This window comes from Juglans microcarpa x Juglans regia, chromosome 7D (genome assembly GCF_004785595.1).
Source record: "Juglans microcarpa x Juglans regia isolate MS1-56 chromosome 7D, Jm3101_v1.0, whole genome shotgun sequence".
NCBI classification, from domain to species: Eukaryota; Viridiplantae; Streptophyta; class Magnoliopsida; order Fagales; family Juglandaceae; genus Juglans; species Juglans microcarpa x Juglans regia.
Window position 1 is genome coordinate 14984265 of NC_054606.1, and position 14896 is coordinate 14999160.

General features: G+C 33.8%; 1 pseudogene; it reads left to right on the top strand.

Annotated features, from left to right (window-relative positions):
• Window positions 1-239: 239 nt before the first annotated feature.
• On the top strand, window positions 240-10468 carry LOC121238151 (annotated as a pseudogene).
• The last annotated feature ends 4428 nt before the right edge of the window (window positions 10469-14896 follow it).

Below are 14896 nucleotides of genomic sequence, written 5' to 3' on the forward strand. Positions count from 1 at the left end.
AACCCTCGTTCAAAGAAGAACTGAGAAGTTGGTAGACCGTAGGGTGTGCTAACCATACCCTGTCACTTATCTCTGTCATCCTGCAGTATGACATGATAAGGATGAAAGACTTATATCCAAGCATATCTAAAATTAGAGATACGTCAGAAAAGACATGACATTCCCACTCTATTTAAAAGGAACTAGACGTGGGACAAGATATCACTTTTGAGACCTTATTTACTAAAGAACTCAAGAAGATGACTGTTGCGGAAAGCAAGGAGTGGAGCGATGACGAGAGAACTTCCGATGTAGGAAGGTAGGTTAACTTCTAAAATAATCAGAGCTGGGTTGTGGGGGTGAATGTTGTTTGTAAGAGGCATTGCATTACTTCTATAAGTTTTTTTTTCCCTTTATACAAGCATTGATAAATATTTTAAGCATTTTGTTTCTAGCTATTCTTACTCACTGATTTCCAATGCTTTCAATATTTTCAATGCTTTTAACCGTTTTTTGCAACTATTGTTGAGACCCTGTGTGGGAACCCTGGATGCCGGTGTGTGTGTGTGTGTCAGTGGAGTCAACGTGAGTCTCCATTCATGGTATGGGACAAAGAATTCCCTGGGACCATTCCGTGAAGTGTTACTATGTACATCACACGAGAAGGAGAATGCCTCGTGGGGAGTGGGGTGGAACAATGTCGTATTGGCCTCACTTGATAGTTGAGATGTGGGGTCCCCCCACTTATCACGTGCTAGTGTCTTCGAGTTGGTTGCATCCAACTAGAGAAGCATCCCTTGGAAAAAAGTTTCAGTGTGCCTATGAGCAAGTGTGTGCCTATGAGCAAGTGTGTGTGAGTCTGAGTGTGTGCGCGCGCGCGTGCCTTTGAGCAACAAAGGGCCTCTGTGGCAAATGAATGTGTTCACATAAAAATATATTTGCAAGTACACATAATCGTAAAACTAGTAAAGTGATTTAAAGAAAACGATTATCGAACCCACAATGAATAATTATGCTATTGAATATTGAAATTGATTAAATTAATTACTATTTAGAAAACCAAAATTTGAAGAATGATTTATCTAAATTAAACTAAAGAAAAGAATATTAAATTAAAATTTTAAAAATAATAAGAATAGATCTACAACATTTGACTTCACCTAGCAAATCCCACACAATTTGTTCTTCCTTGTTATAGAATCCAAATTATCCCAAGTTAATGATAAAAATTCATTAACTATTCAATATTTTCTCTCGAACAATATCAAAAATATCTTGATGAGTGTACGAAAGTGCACTCTAAATACCCTATTATTAGACTAAAATGCTAAAATATGAATAGAAATTATAGAAATTAATGTGTATTCTTGAATTGAATTTCTATTTACTTTGAGATACTCATAAGCAGATTTTATATTTAATTTTAGAGTCCATAAAAGAGCAAGTCCATAACCCAGTCAAATTCAAAGAACTTTCAAGTGAGCAAGACGTTGGAAAAATCTATGAACTTTCAACGAGTGTAGGACTTTTCAAATAAGGATAATGATGGGGTTTAAGAGTAATTTGGATCAAGAGAAAAAGTCAGAATTTAAAACGTACTAGAAGACAACCTGGACATATTTTAGTATTTTAATCGTAACTTTCCACTCACACATCGGATTGATGCGATTCTTAATGCGTTGGAAAGCTATTTTAAAGGAATACAAATTTGTCTCAAATAAGGATTTCTAAATTCAAACTCCTGAAATGTGTACGTGACTGTCAAGATGAGTCCTAAAATTTAGGCCATTTTTTATGCAGGAATCATGAAGACATTAGAGTTTCTTTCCTACCCTATACAAGCATATCATTAGCACAAAATTGGAGAGTTTTTAGAGGGAGATGGCTCAATACTGAAGAATGAAAAGAAAAAGTTAATTTCCATGGCCGCTGTTTATTTTATTTTTCTCTTGAGATTTTTGTTATCTATTATATTTATGAGAAACTAAATTCTCAGGTAGGGCTATGGATGAACGTGCACATTAGATGATATTTTTAATTTATGTATTTGATTTTCAATTATTAAAACTCTTTTGTTTTATCATTCTCAATTTATTATTGATGTTTTCATCTCTAAATAATCATAGAATTTATTTTGGTTATCGATTCAGTCATACTTTTTCTATTAAATGGATTAGCTCTTTGATTATTTGTGGATCAATTATTTATCTATATTGATTTAATTTTTTACTGCAATATCGCTCCTTGAGTATACTATCATCGTTGGATTTTCTCAATAGTGATAATAATTTATGTATTTTAAAAAGTGGTGCATGATTTTTCAAAGGGTTACATTTGGTTTAATTTTGGTTTATAAATATATACCTTCCGATTGAAAATTTTGAGAATTGAGTTTTCAATTGAGTTATTTAATGAATAAGAATAATTAAAATACCGGATTTGTGCAAGGGATTCCCGACGTTTTAATGTTCGTTAAATTTAAGTACTTTTTTTGTTAGTCACTTTTCTTCACTTTAATTTGCATATAAAATTAATCTTTAGTCTCCATTAATCATTTAATATTTTTCTTTAATTTCTTTTTTCTTTTTGCTATTCTTTTAATTTGTCTCTCTGTGAAATCGACACCCCAAAGCTGTGCTATAACTACCGCGTTATTATTTGAGTGTAATCAAATTTTAGCGCCCCGTTGCCGGGGAGACGGTAGAAGAATTTCTAGATAGTTTTTCTTTTCAACATTTTGTAAAGGCGGTAACTTTGTTCATTCTTTTAACTTGCTGCATTGTTTTTTTCTTTTTTCTTTTTATAGTATTTTTATTTTTTTAGTATTTTGTTACCTTGTATGCACAGATATAGAGACACATTGGGTAGATTTGCTTTTTGGCCTATGCTGGAGTCAGAATCAAACTTTTTTAATCATTTATTTGACAATCCATCTAATTCTAAAGAATTCAGTGAACACGAAGAAGATCAATCCACTAGAACTCTTCAGGATTTCCTCCACCTTACATGCACAACCACACTATCATGCATCATGTTTCTCGCTAATACTCGCCCTGGATTTTAAAATAGGGATGAACTGTTACTCCCTACTTTTCATGGCTTGGAAAATGAAAATCTATATGTGCACATTAAGGAGTTTAAGGAAATAGTTGCGACTTTTCATAGTCACAATGCAACTGATGACGTTGTGAGACTTAAGTTCTTTCATTTCTCTTTGAAGAATAGAGCTAAGAGTTGACTATACTCGCTGAGACCACGATCTATTGGGTCATGGAATGAGATGACTCAAGTCTTCTTTAATAAATACTTTCCCTAACATTAGACTAATGCTTTAAAAAGGCAAATCTCTACCTTTGCACAAAAGAACAGTGAAACTTTGTATCAGTCTGGGGAGAGATCTAAGGAGTTGTTGAGTATGTGTCCTGATTATACTCAAAGAATAACGCGGTAGTTATAGCACAACTTTAAGTTGTTGATTCCACAGAGAGACAAATTAAAAGAATAGCAAAAGGAACAAAGAAACTAAAAAGAAATATTAAATGATTAATGGAGAATAAAGATTAAGTTTAAATGAAAATTAAAGTGAAACAAAGTGATTAATAAAAAAAGTACTCAAATTTAATGAACAGTAAAGCGTCGGGAATCCCTTGAACAAATTCAGTATTTTAATTATTCTTAATTTATTGAATAACTCAATTGGGAATTCAATTCCCAAAATTCATTGAATAACATGAAAATATGTCACAGCGTTCCAACAAAACAAACATTTTAAATACTAAATTTGCACCATCACCCCCAACTTAAATGAAATATTATCTTCAATGTTTAAGAATCAAATTTGAATGGAGAGTAACTAAAAATGGTAGAATACACCTGATGAGTGACGTAGGTAGTAATGACTGTACGAAAGTGTATTCTAAATACCCTATTATTGGACTAAAATGCTAAAATATGAATAGAAATAATATGAATTAATGTGTATTCTTGAATTGAATTTCTATTTAGTTTGAAATACTCTTGAACATATTTTTATGTTTAATTTTAGAGTCTATAAAAGAGCAAGTCCAAACCCAGTCAAATTCAAAGGACTTTCAAGTGAGTAAGACATTGGAACAGCCTAAACACTTTTAAAGAGTGTAGGACTCTTCAAATAAGGATAATGAAGGGGTTTGAGAGTAATTTGGATCAAGAGAAAAAGTCAGTCTGAAATTCGCTAGAGACAACCTGTATATATTTTAGTATTTGGATCATAACTTTCTGCTCAAATATCGGATTGATGTCATTATTAATGCATTGGATAGCTATCTTAAAGGGCTACAAAGTTATCGGTAATAAAGATTTCTAAATCAAACTCTTAAAGAGTGTATGTGGTTGCCAATATGAGTCCTAAAATTTAGGCGATTTTATATGTGAGAATATGAATACATTAGGGTTTTGTTTCCTACCCTATATAAGCATTTCATTAGCACGAAATTGAGGGTTCATAAAGGGGGAAGGCTCAGTTTTGAAGAGGGGGAGAAGAAATTAATTTCAATGGCCGTCGTTTGCTTTATTTTTTTCTTGAGATTTTTCTTGTCTATTATATTTATGGGTAACTAAATTCTCAAGTAGGGCTAGGGATGAACTTGTATAGTAGATGATATTTTTAATTTATATATTTGATTTTCAATTACTAAAACTCTTTTATTTATCATTCTCAATTCATTGTTGATGTTTTCTTCTCTGAATAATCATAGAATTTATTATATTTATGGATTCAGTCATGTTTTTTCTATTGAATGGATTGGTCATTGATTATGTTTGGATTAATTATTTAAATATATTGATTTAATTCTTTGCTGTAATATCACTTTCAGAGTATATTGTCGTCATTGGATTTTTTCAATAGTGATAATAATTTACGTATTTTAAAAAAAGTAAATGATTTTTTAAAGGGTTACATTTGGTTTAATCTTGGTTTATAAATAAATACCTTCCAATTGGAAATTTTGGAAATTAAGTTCCTAATTGAGTTATTCAATGAATTAAAAATAATTAAAATACCAGATTTGTGCAAGGAATTTCCAACGCTTTACTGTTTGTTAAATTTGAGTACTTTTTCCGTTAGTTATTTTACTTCACTTTAATTTACATTTAAAATTAATCTTTGTTCTTCATTAATCATTTAATATTTTTTTTTTAATTTCTTGTTTATTCTACTATTATTTTAATTTGTCTCTCTGTGGAATCGACACCCCAAAGCTGTGCTATAAACCAAGATTAACTAAATGTAACTCTTTCAAAAATCATTCACCACTTTTAAAATATGTAAATTATTATCACTATTGAGAAAATCTAACGATGACAATATACTCAGGGGCGATATTGCAGCAAAAAATTAAATCAATATAGATAAATAATTAATCCAAACATAATCAAAGAAGTAATCAATTCAATAGAAAAATTATGACTGAATCCATAAACAGAATAAATTTTATGATTATTCGGAGAATAAAACATCAACAATGAATTGAGAATGATAAAACAAAAGAGTTTTAGTAATTGAAAATCAAATACATAAATTAAAAATAAATTAAAAATATCATCTAATGTGCAAGTTCATCCCTACCCTTACTTGAGAATTTAGTTATCATAAATATAATGGACAACACAAATCTCAAGAAAAAAATAAAGAAAACGACGTCCATGAAAATTAATTGTCTCTTCGTTCTTCAGTACTGAGTCGTCTCCCTTTTCTAAAAACTCTCAATTTCGTGCTAATGAATTGCTTATATAGGGTAGGAAAGAAACCCTAATGTTTTCACATTGCTGCATACAAAATCAACTAAATTTTAGGACTGATCTTGGCAGCCACGTACTCGCTTCAGGATCTCGAATTGAGAAATCCTTATTAGAGAAAATTTTGTAGCCCTTTAAGATATCTTTCTAACACATCAAGAATCGCATCAAGTGAAAAGTTACGATTAAAATTCTAAAGTATGTCCAGGTTGTCTCCTAGCGCGTTTTGGACTCTGACTTTTTCTCTAGATCCGAATTACTCTCAAAACTCATCATTATCCTTATTTGAAGAGTCCTACACTCATTGAAAGTTCATAGGTTTTTCCAATGTCTTGCCCACTTGAAAGTCTTTTGAATTTGACTGGACTTTGACTTACTCTTTTATAGACCCTGAAATTAAACATAAAAATCTGTTTAAGAGTATTCCAAAATAAATAGAAACTCAATTCAAGAATACACATTAATTTCTATAATTTCTATTCATATTTTAGCATTTTAGTCTAATAATAGGGTATTTAGAGTGTACTTTCGTACATTCATCATGTCTTCACCATGGGGTTTGAGAATTGGTGCTTAGTGAGTTATTTTTATAAGGGACTTACACCTAGCGAGTGCCAATTTGTGGAGATGATGTGCAATGGTGAGTTCTTACAAAAAGATCTTGATGAGGCCATAGAACACCTCAATGAGCTTGTTGAAAAAGCTCACACTTGTACTAGACCTAGTGCTACCGAAAGCACAAATAGGTCACGACCTGCAAGAAACCCAAATGGTGGTGGAATTTACCATATCAAGGAAGAGGATAATCTAAAGGCTAAAGTTGATATGCTCACTAGGAAGGTAGATGTGTTAAAGACTAAGGACTTAAAGCCAACACATGTGGCTAATCATGCAGAGTCTTTTGGACCATGTTTTGTGTGTGGCGGGGTAGATCACCTTGCCTAAGAGTATCCCACACTTGCTGAGATGAGAGGGATGTATGAGGAACAATGTAATGTGTTAGGTATGTACAAGAAGCCTTTTACACCTTACTCTGATACCTATAATCTGGGGTGGCGCAATCACCCCAATTTTAGTTGGAAGTCTGAAAACCAGTCGCCTGGACAACCCCTAGATCATATCCTGCACCATATCATGCACCTTCATATTCTAGGAATCCTTTAGAAGACACTTTGCATGCTTTTATTGAGGCACATGGTAGGACTAACAAAAAGTTTGAATATTTGATTACGCAGGTTGTTGAAGAAAACAAAGAGATAAAGAGCCAAGTGTCCAAAAAAATGAGCTCCTTGAGTGTGAATGAGCGAGGTAAGTTCCATTCTCAAGCTCAGTCCGTAGCCCATGGTCAACATTTGGTGCAAGAGAATTTGAAGGATGTGAATGCCATTGTGACATGAAGTGGTAAGTCATTACACATCCCAACAATGAACAAATCAGAGGATGTGGAAAAGAATTAAGGTAGTAGTGATGCCGAGCTACCCAAGAAACCTGAGGTGACAACGAGTTCTATTAAGGTACCATTCCCTCAAGCTTTAAAATCAAGCAAGCGAACTCTGGATCCTAATTATGAAATCCTAGAGAATTGAAGGCAGGTAAAAATCATCTTCCTCTTTTGCATGTGATTAAACAAGTTCCTACTTATGCAAAAGTTCTCAAGGATTTGTGTACAATTAAGATGAAGCACCTTATGAAGAAGATAGCATTCCTGATAGAGTAAGTTAGTGCTCTAATTGAGTAGCGAAATCCTCCCAAGTACAAGGATCCTGGTTGTGCAACCATTGCATGCAACATTGGAAATCATGAGTTGGGCAAGCTTTGCTAGATTTAGGAGCTATTGTGAATATAATGCCATATTCTATTTATTTGCAGTTGGAGTTGGGAGAAATCAAACCAACCACTGTGGTATTACAATTGCCTGACCGTTCAATCAAAGTACCCCGGAGTGTGGTAAATGATATTCTAATTCAAATTTACAAATTTTATTATCCTGTTGATTTCCTAATCCTTGACACTAGCTCTGTTGTTGATACTACTTCTAAAATTCCTTTGATTTTAGGTAGGCATTTCCTTGCCACTGTTAATACTCTTATTACTTGTAGGAATGGACTCATGAAGTTGTCTTTTGGAAACATGACTCTCGAGGTGAATATTTTCCATATTGCAAAACAGCCAGAAGATGATGATGAGAGCTACCAGACATACATGATTGACTCACTCATGGATAGGGGAGTTTCTACAGCTCATGATTTTGATTCGCTTGAATATTTTCTTGTTAATTCTGAGTCTGATTCTATCAGTGATCCATCTGATGTAGTTGATATTTATCCTATTTTTTATAGAGCTCAAGCTTATGGCACTCGGGTATGGCAACTGAAGTTTGAGGAGTTGCTTGAGAAAAGTGAAAAACAAAATCTTTCAAGTGTGGAAGCCCCCAAAGTTGAATTGAAGTCTCTGCCTAAGAGTTTAAAGTATGCTTTTCTTGGTCCAGGTGATACTTTTCCTATTATTATCTCATCTAAATTGTCTGAGTCTCAAGGTGATAAATTAATTCAGACCTTAAGTGAGCATAAGTCAGCCTTAGGTTGGAGCATTACTGATATAAAAGATATTAATCCCCTAGTCTGTTCTCATAAAATTAATTTAGAGGAAGGAACTAGTCCTCGTAGAGACCCCCAGCGTAGGCTTAATCCCACTATGAAAGAAGTGGTGAAGAATGAAGTGTTGAAACTATTAGATGTAGGAATCATACATCCTATTGATGATAGTAAATGGGTAAGTCCTACACAGATTGTTCCTAAAAAGTCAGGTGTTATTGTGGTGAAGAATGACATGAGAGAATTAGTCCCTATAAAACTTGTGACTAGGTGGCGGATGTGCATTGATTACAGAAAATTGAATGCTGCCACTTCGGAAAGACCATTTTCCTCTCCCTTTTATTAATCAAATTCTTGAGCGTATGGCTGGTCATCATTTCTATTGTTTCTTGGATGGTTATTTTAGTTATTATCAAATTGAAATTGCATTAGAAGACCATGATAGAACCACTTTCACTTGTCCTTTTGGTACTTATGCTTTTCGTAGAATGCCATTTGGATTGTGTAATGCACCTGATACTTCTCAACGTTACATGATGATCATTTTTAGTGACATTCTTAAAAATTGCAAGGAAGTTTTTATGGATGACTTGATTTTTTTTATCTTCTTTTGGTGCATGCTTATTGAATTTAGAGAGAGTGTGACTCGTTGTGAAGAGAAGGAATTGGTTTTGAATTGGAAAAAATGCCACTTTATGATACCTTCAAGTATTGTCTTAGGGCATATTATTTCTTTTAGGGGGATAGAGGTTGATCAATCTAATATTAAATTAATCACTAAGTTGCCTACACCTACAGTAAAGGATGTGAGATCCTTTCTTAGTCATGCGGGCTTTTATATGACGTTCATACATAATTTTTCACCATATCTAGACCACTATGTGACCTCCTAGCTAAAGATGCCCCTGACACGAGCTTGTCAAGAGGCTTTTAAAATGCTAATTGGCAAGCTTACCTTAGCACCCATAATGCAGTCACCGTATTGGACTCTACCTTTTGAGATCATGTGTGATGTTAATGATTTTGTTGTAGGAGCTGTTCTTGGATATCGAAGGGAGGGGAAGCCTTTTGTCATTTACTGTGCTAGTAGAACTTTATATAGTGCTTAGATGAATTACTCCATCACTGAAAAAGAGTTGCTAGTTGTAGTATTTGCTTTGGATAAGTTTCATGTTTACTTGATTGGTTCTCCTATTATTATTTTCACAAATCATGCCCCTTAAGTACCTTCTTACAAAGAAGGATGCTAAGGCGTGACTAATACAGTGGATTTTATTTTTATAGAAATTTGACATCACCATCAAAGACAGAAAGGAGTGAGAATGTAGTGGCTGACCATCTCTCGAGACTCACATTTGAGGACACCTCCGGCGACCTGGCAATCAGGGATGATTTTCCCGATGAACATTTACTCTCTATTACTTCTCTACCATGGTTTGCTCATATTGTGAATTATTTGGCTGCAGGTGAGATACCGGTGGATTGGAGCGCTTAGGACAAGAGGAAGTTCATGACTGAGGTACGTAACTTCTATTGGGATGACCATTTTCTTTTCAAATATTGCCCCGATCAAATTTTAAGGCGTTGTATCCCTGATGAGAAGATTGTTAGTGTCTTTTAATTTTGTCACCCTAAGATTGTAGGGGCCACTTTTTAATGAAGAAAACCGTTGCAAATATTTTACAGTGTGGATTTTATTGGCCTACCTTATTTGAGGATGCAAACATTTATTGTCGTTCATGTGAAAATTGTCAAAAGTTAGGAGTTATGTCCAGTAGTAATATGATGCCCTTAAACCCAATTTTAGTGATTGAAATTTTTAATTGTTGGGGCATTGATTTTATGGGACCATTTCCTCATTCTTTTGGATATCAATATATTATTGTGGTAGTAGATTATGTGTCAAAATGGGTAGAGGCAGCAGCTTGCAGGAACACTGATAATAGGATGGTAATTAAATTTCTTAAAGAGAATGTGTTACCTCGATTTGGTACACCACGTGCTATCATTAGTGACCGGGGTACACATTTTGCAACCATTCTTTTAAGGCTTTGATGAAAAAATATGGGATAGTACATAAGATCTTTACTGCCTACCACCCCCAGACAAGTGGATAGGTAGAACTTGTAAACAAAGAAATTAAGCAAATTTTAGAAAAAGCGGTAAACTTGGATCACAAAGATTAGTCTTTGAGACTAGTTGATTCGCTTTGGGCCTACCGTACAACTTTCAAAATTACCTTAGGCATGTCACCTTATAGGCTTATTTTTGGAAAGTCTTGCCACTTACATGTGGAGCTCGAGCATCGAGGTTATTGGGTCATCAAACATTTCAATTTTGACATGGGAGAAGCAGGTAAGTTTAGAAAATTTTAGTTGACTGAGTTAGAAAAGTTGAGAAATGATGCTTATGAGAACTCTAGAATCTATAAAGATAAAATGAAAGTGTTTCATGATAAAAATATTTTGAGAAAAATGTTTAAGCCTAATGATCGAGTGTTCTTATATGATTTTAGACTCTATAAGTATCCAGGAAAACTTCGGTCTAGGTGGACCGGCCCTTTTGTAGTGAAAAATATTTTTGCAAATGGGGCGGTAGAAATAGAGGATCTTGAGGATGGTCGGATCTTTAAAATAAATGGTTAACACCTTGAAGTATTAATTGGTAGGCAAGTTTCAGAAGTGGAAGACATTCCACTTGTGGTATCAACCTTGACCACACCCTGGTGCATAAGTTGAGAACATCATTTGTTGAGACACACTCCCACAATATATGTTCTAGGCTTTCTGGTTCCATTAAACACATAGGGTAGGTAGGATCATCCAAAATTTTCCTCTTACATAGATTCAGTTTAGTGGGCAATATGTTCTTGCAACCTCTCCATAAGAAATTTTTTTGCTGCAAGAGGAATGTCAATCTTCCAAATTCTGGTCCATTCGTCTGAAAAATTAGTGTTGTTAGAATGTTGGCCCATTGTTTTTTCCATACTCTCCCTTTATATATGGTAGGCACTTCTAACTGTAAAATTGCCATCTGCCTTGCCTCTCCAATCTGCTTTGTCTCTCCAAAATATCTTGTCTGGCTAGTTGCACTGGCTAATAGGGATTTGAACAATGAGATCAACTTCCTCTTTATTGAATATTGACTGGATTAAAGGAATATTCCACCTTTTTGTATCAACTATTAAGAGTCTTTCCACTTTAGCATCAATTCCCAATATCCTGTCTCTCTTTTCTCTATGACTTCGATGTAACAATATGATGATATCTTGGACCTTAAACTATGTTTCTCCTAAAATTTCTTCTAGTATCCTGTACATTACAACTATTTGTGAGATCTTGTCAGATCTTGAGGAACGATTTTCTCAAAAAAATGGACATCACATTTTTCAGTTGCAGAAATCGATTTCCTCCCTTTCTCAGGGTTCTCTTTCGATGAGTAATTATTTTACTCATCTTAAGGGCCTTTGGGATGAACTTACTAATTACAAACATGTTCATGCTTATTCTTGTGGAGCTGTACAATCGTTCAACTCCTATGTTCAACATGAATGTGTTTTTCAATTTTTGATGGGATTGAATGAATCTTCTGCACCTGCCTCCTCTTAATAAAGTTTTTTCTCTTGTTTTACAAGAGGAACAGCAACGAGAAATCTCTTTTGTTTCTCTGCCCCCTGTTGATTCACATGTTTTTGCTTCTCAGATTGATGGAACAAGATCTGTTAAATCATTTTCTAAGAAGGATAGACCAATATGTAAACACTGTCGAATTACTGGTCCTGTGATTGAAAAATGTTGCAAGTTGCATGGTTTTTCCTAGGCTACAAACCAAAACAGAGGCAACAGTCTATGGCTAATAATGTTGTCTTTAGTAATAACAATTCCTCGACTGTTTTTCCTTTCGCTTTGACTGAGGCTCAGTATCAACAACTTTTGTCCATGCTTCATCCTTTTAAATCTGTTGATGAAGTTCCTTCTGCTATCAATGCAGTTGTTTCAAATTCTTTTTTTGGTATTATGTTTCCTCATAATAATATTCACTCTGTTTTTTTTGTTGCTCAGTCTACTACATTTGATTCAAATTCATGGATTCTTGATACTAGAGCCACTGATCATATGGTTCATTCTATCGATTGTTTTACTTCTATTATCAATTATGTTAATGTTTCTGTGAAGCTTCCTAATGGTCAATTTGTGTCTATTACACATATTGGCTCTATTTCTATTTTTGAACATCTTGTTTTACATGATGTTCTATATGTTCTAGCTTTTAAATTCAAATTGATTTCCATTAGCAAGTTAACACAATCACTAATTTACTGCTTTCTGTTTTCCACTGACATTTGTCTAATACAGGACCTGATTCGTTGGAGGCTGAATTGGAGTGGGTAGATTGCAGGGAGGCCTTTATATCAAGCTTTTAAAAATCGTACTGTACCGGCTAGTACGACTGAAATATGCCATACTGGAACAGTAGCCGGTATAGAGAAAAGATATGCTTCATACCGAAAAAAATTTCGGCAGTACCAGCGTATTTCGGCCGGTACCAGCCGAAATCCAAGGTACCGGCCAATATGCAAATTTTTGGCTGGTATGTTGAAGCCGACTAATTGAATCAAATTGATGGCATTTTTGTAGTTTAAGTAAAACTATAGGGTCATTTTCGTAAAACAGCAAGTAACGGGTACAGATAGGGTCATTTCATGTACTTTTTCTTATTCTAACAGTAATCTGTACTTCTTGCTTTCTTGTTTAACTTTTATTGCAAGAAAAGGTAACGTGTACCTTCTTCTTTTTTTTTTTTAACTGCTTTCTTGTTTATTTGATATATGTACCGGAGTCTGAAATACTTTGTTTAATGAATGGTATGTTTGTTGGGAAAAAAAAGTTCATATATATTTCATATATTTAATATATGAATGGTATATTTGATATATGTACCGAGATACTTTATTTAATGAATGCTTTATTTATTTTGTTGTAATTTTATAATATAGTTTATCTATATAATTTATTCATATATAGATCATTTCGAAACGGTACACGTAACGGTATCGGTATTGAAATATTTCATTCCAATGCCTTGACCGAAACGGTATTCAAAACTTTGCTTTATATACTGCAACAGTCAGGCCTTTCTATTTCTAAACCTACTTTTTTTTTCCTAGTACATATGCTGCTTGCTTACCTGATACAATATCTTTACATGTTTGCTCCATTTCTTCTAAATGCTCTAATTATGAGCTTTAGCATAATAGACTTGGTCATCCTTCTAATTCCATGATGTTGTTTGTGAATAATTTTGTTCTTAAATTAACTATTCCATGCAATCCTTGCATGATCTGTCCTTTAGCTAAACAAATAAAATTATATTTTCCTAATAAAGTTCATTTATCTGCTGCTCCTTTTGATCTTATTCATTGTGACATTTGGGATCTAGAGCTTGCATAGTTTTTTGTTTTTCAATTAGTTGATTGCTTGTATACATAGGTTACTTCAGGAGTTTGTTGAAAAACATATAAGTGGGTTGGAAGTAGTGTATACTTTGTCTGGCTGGTTGAAGAAAGATCCTTCAAATTACCATATAAGGCTTGTTTCTGGCCGTAAACTTGCAGGTAAGATTTTATTCAGTGTTTCTTGCAACAAAATATTGTAATGCGTTGTGTAGGATAGAGATTGGAGGGGGCAGGGAGTTAATAATTTTCCAAGAAAGGAAATGCGACTTAGAAAAGCCTTTCTTACTGACATAAACTGATAAACTAATCCCTTTCTTTTCTTTTCTTTTTTTGCTTTATTTAAAAGCGTTTGTTCTGTGAATCTGTGGACTTGATTTTGTTCTAGCTGTTTCAACTCATATCTCACCCCTATTTAAAACACTTTTGAGATTTAATCCAAAAAAACATTTTAAAGCACCCTTGCAGTGAGTAAAAATATAGAAATTATTTATCTGATTTATTATGAAATAAGGGTGTGTTGGCAACTTAAAGATAGAGACACTAATGTGGGATCCGTTTGTTCTGATTTTATGCAGAAGCCAAACAAGATTTTGATGGAAATTGCTCAATTTAGGTTTATAGTGTGCAAGCTTGCATTCCAAAAGATCCAGCTGCACTTTGGAATGCTGAATTTGTACAAGCTGAAGAGCTTTTTATGCAGCACTTCTCTACTGACAATTGCTTGAGAGATAATAGGTTAGTGTATTTTTATGATTTAACCTAAGTCCATGCACCTTTGTTTGCCATGTTTTATGGTGCCAGAGGCCTTTCTAGTTTTATCTAGTCTATTTTGCCACTATTTCAGATTATATAGTTGCCATAACTATTAAACCTCTAGGCAGGTCGGTAGAATTCTTCCATTCCCTTTGTACATAGAGAGACTGCTGAAAGTATCCTTGTACATGGTGCACCAAATTGTAATTTTGACTAAGGGCTCGTTTGTTTTCAGAGATGAGATGAGATGAGATGAGATTAAAGTTAAAAAGTTGAATAAAATATTGTTATAATATATTTTTTAATATTATTTTGATTTTGGGATTTGAAAAAGTTG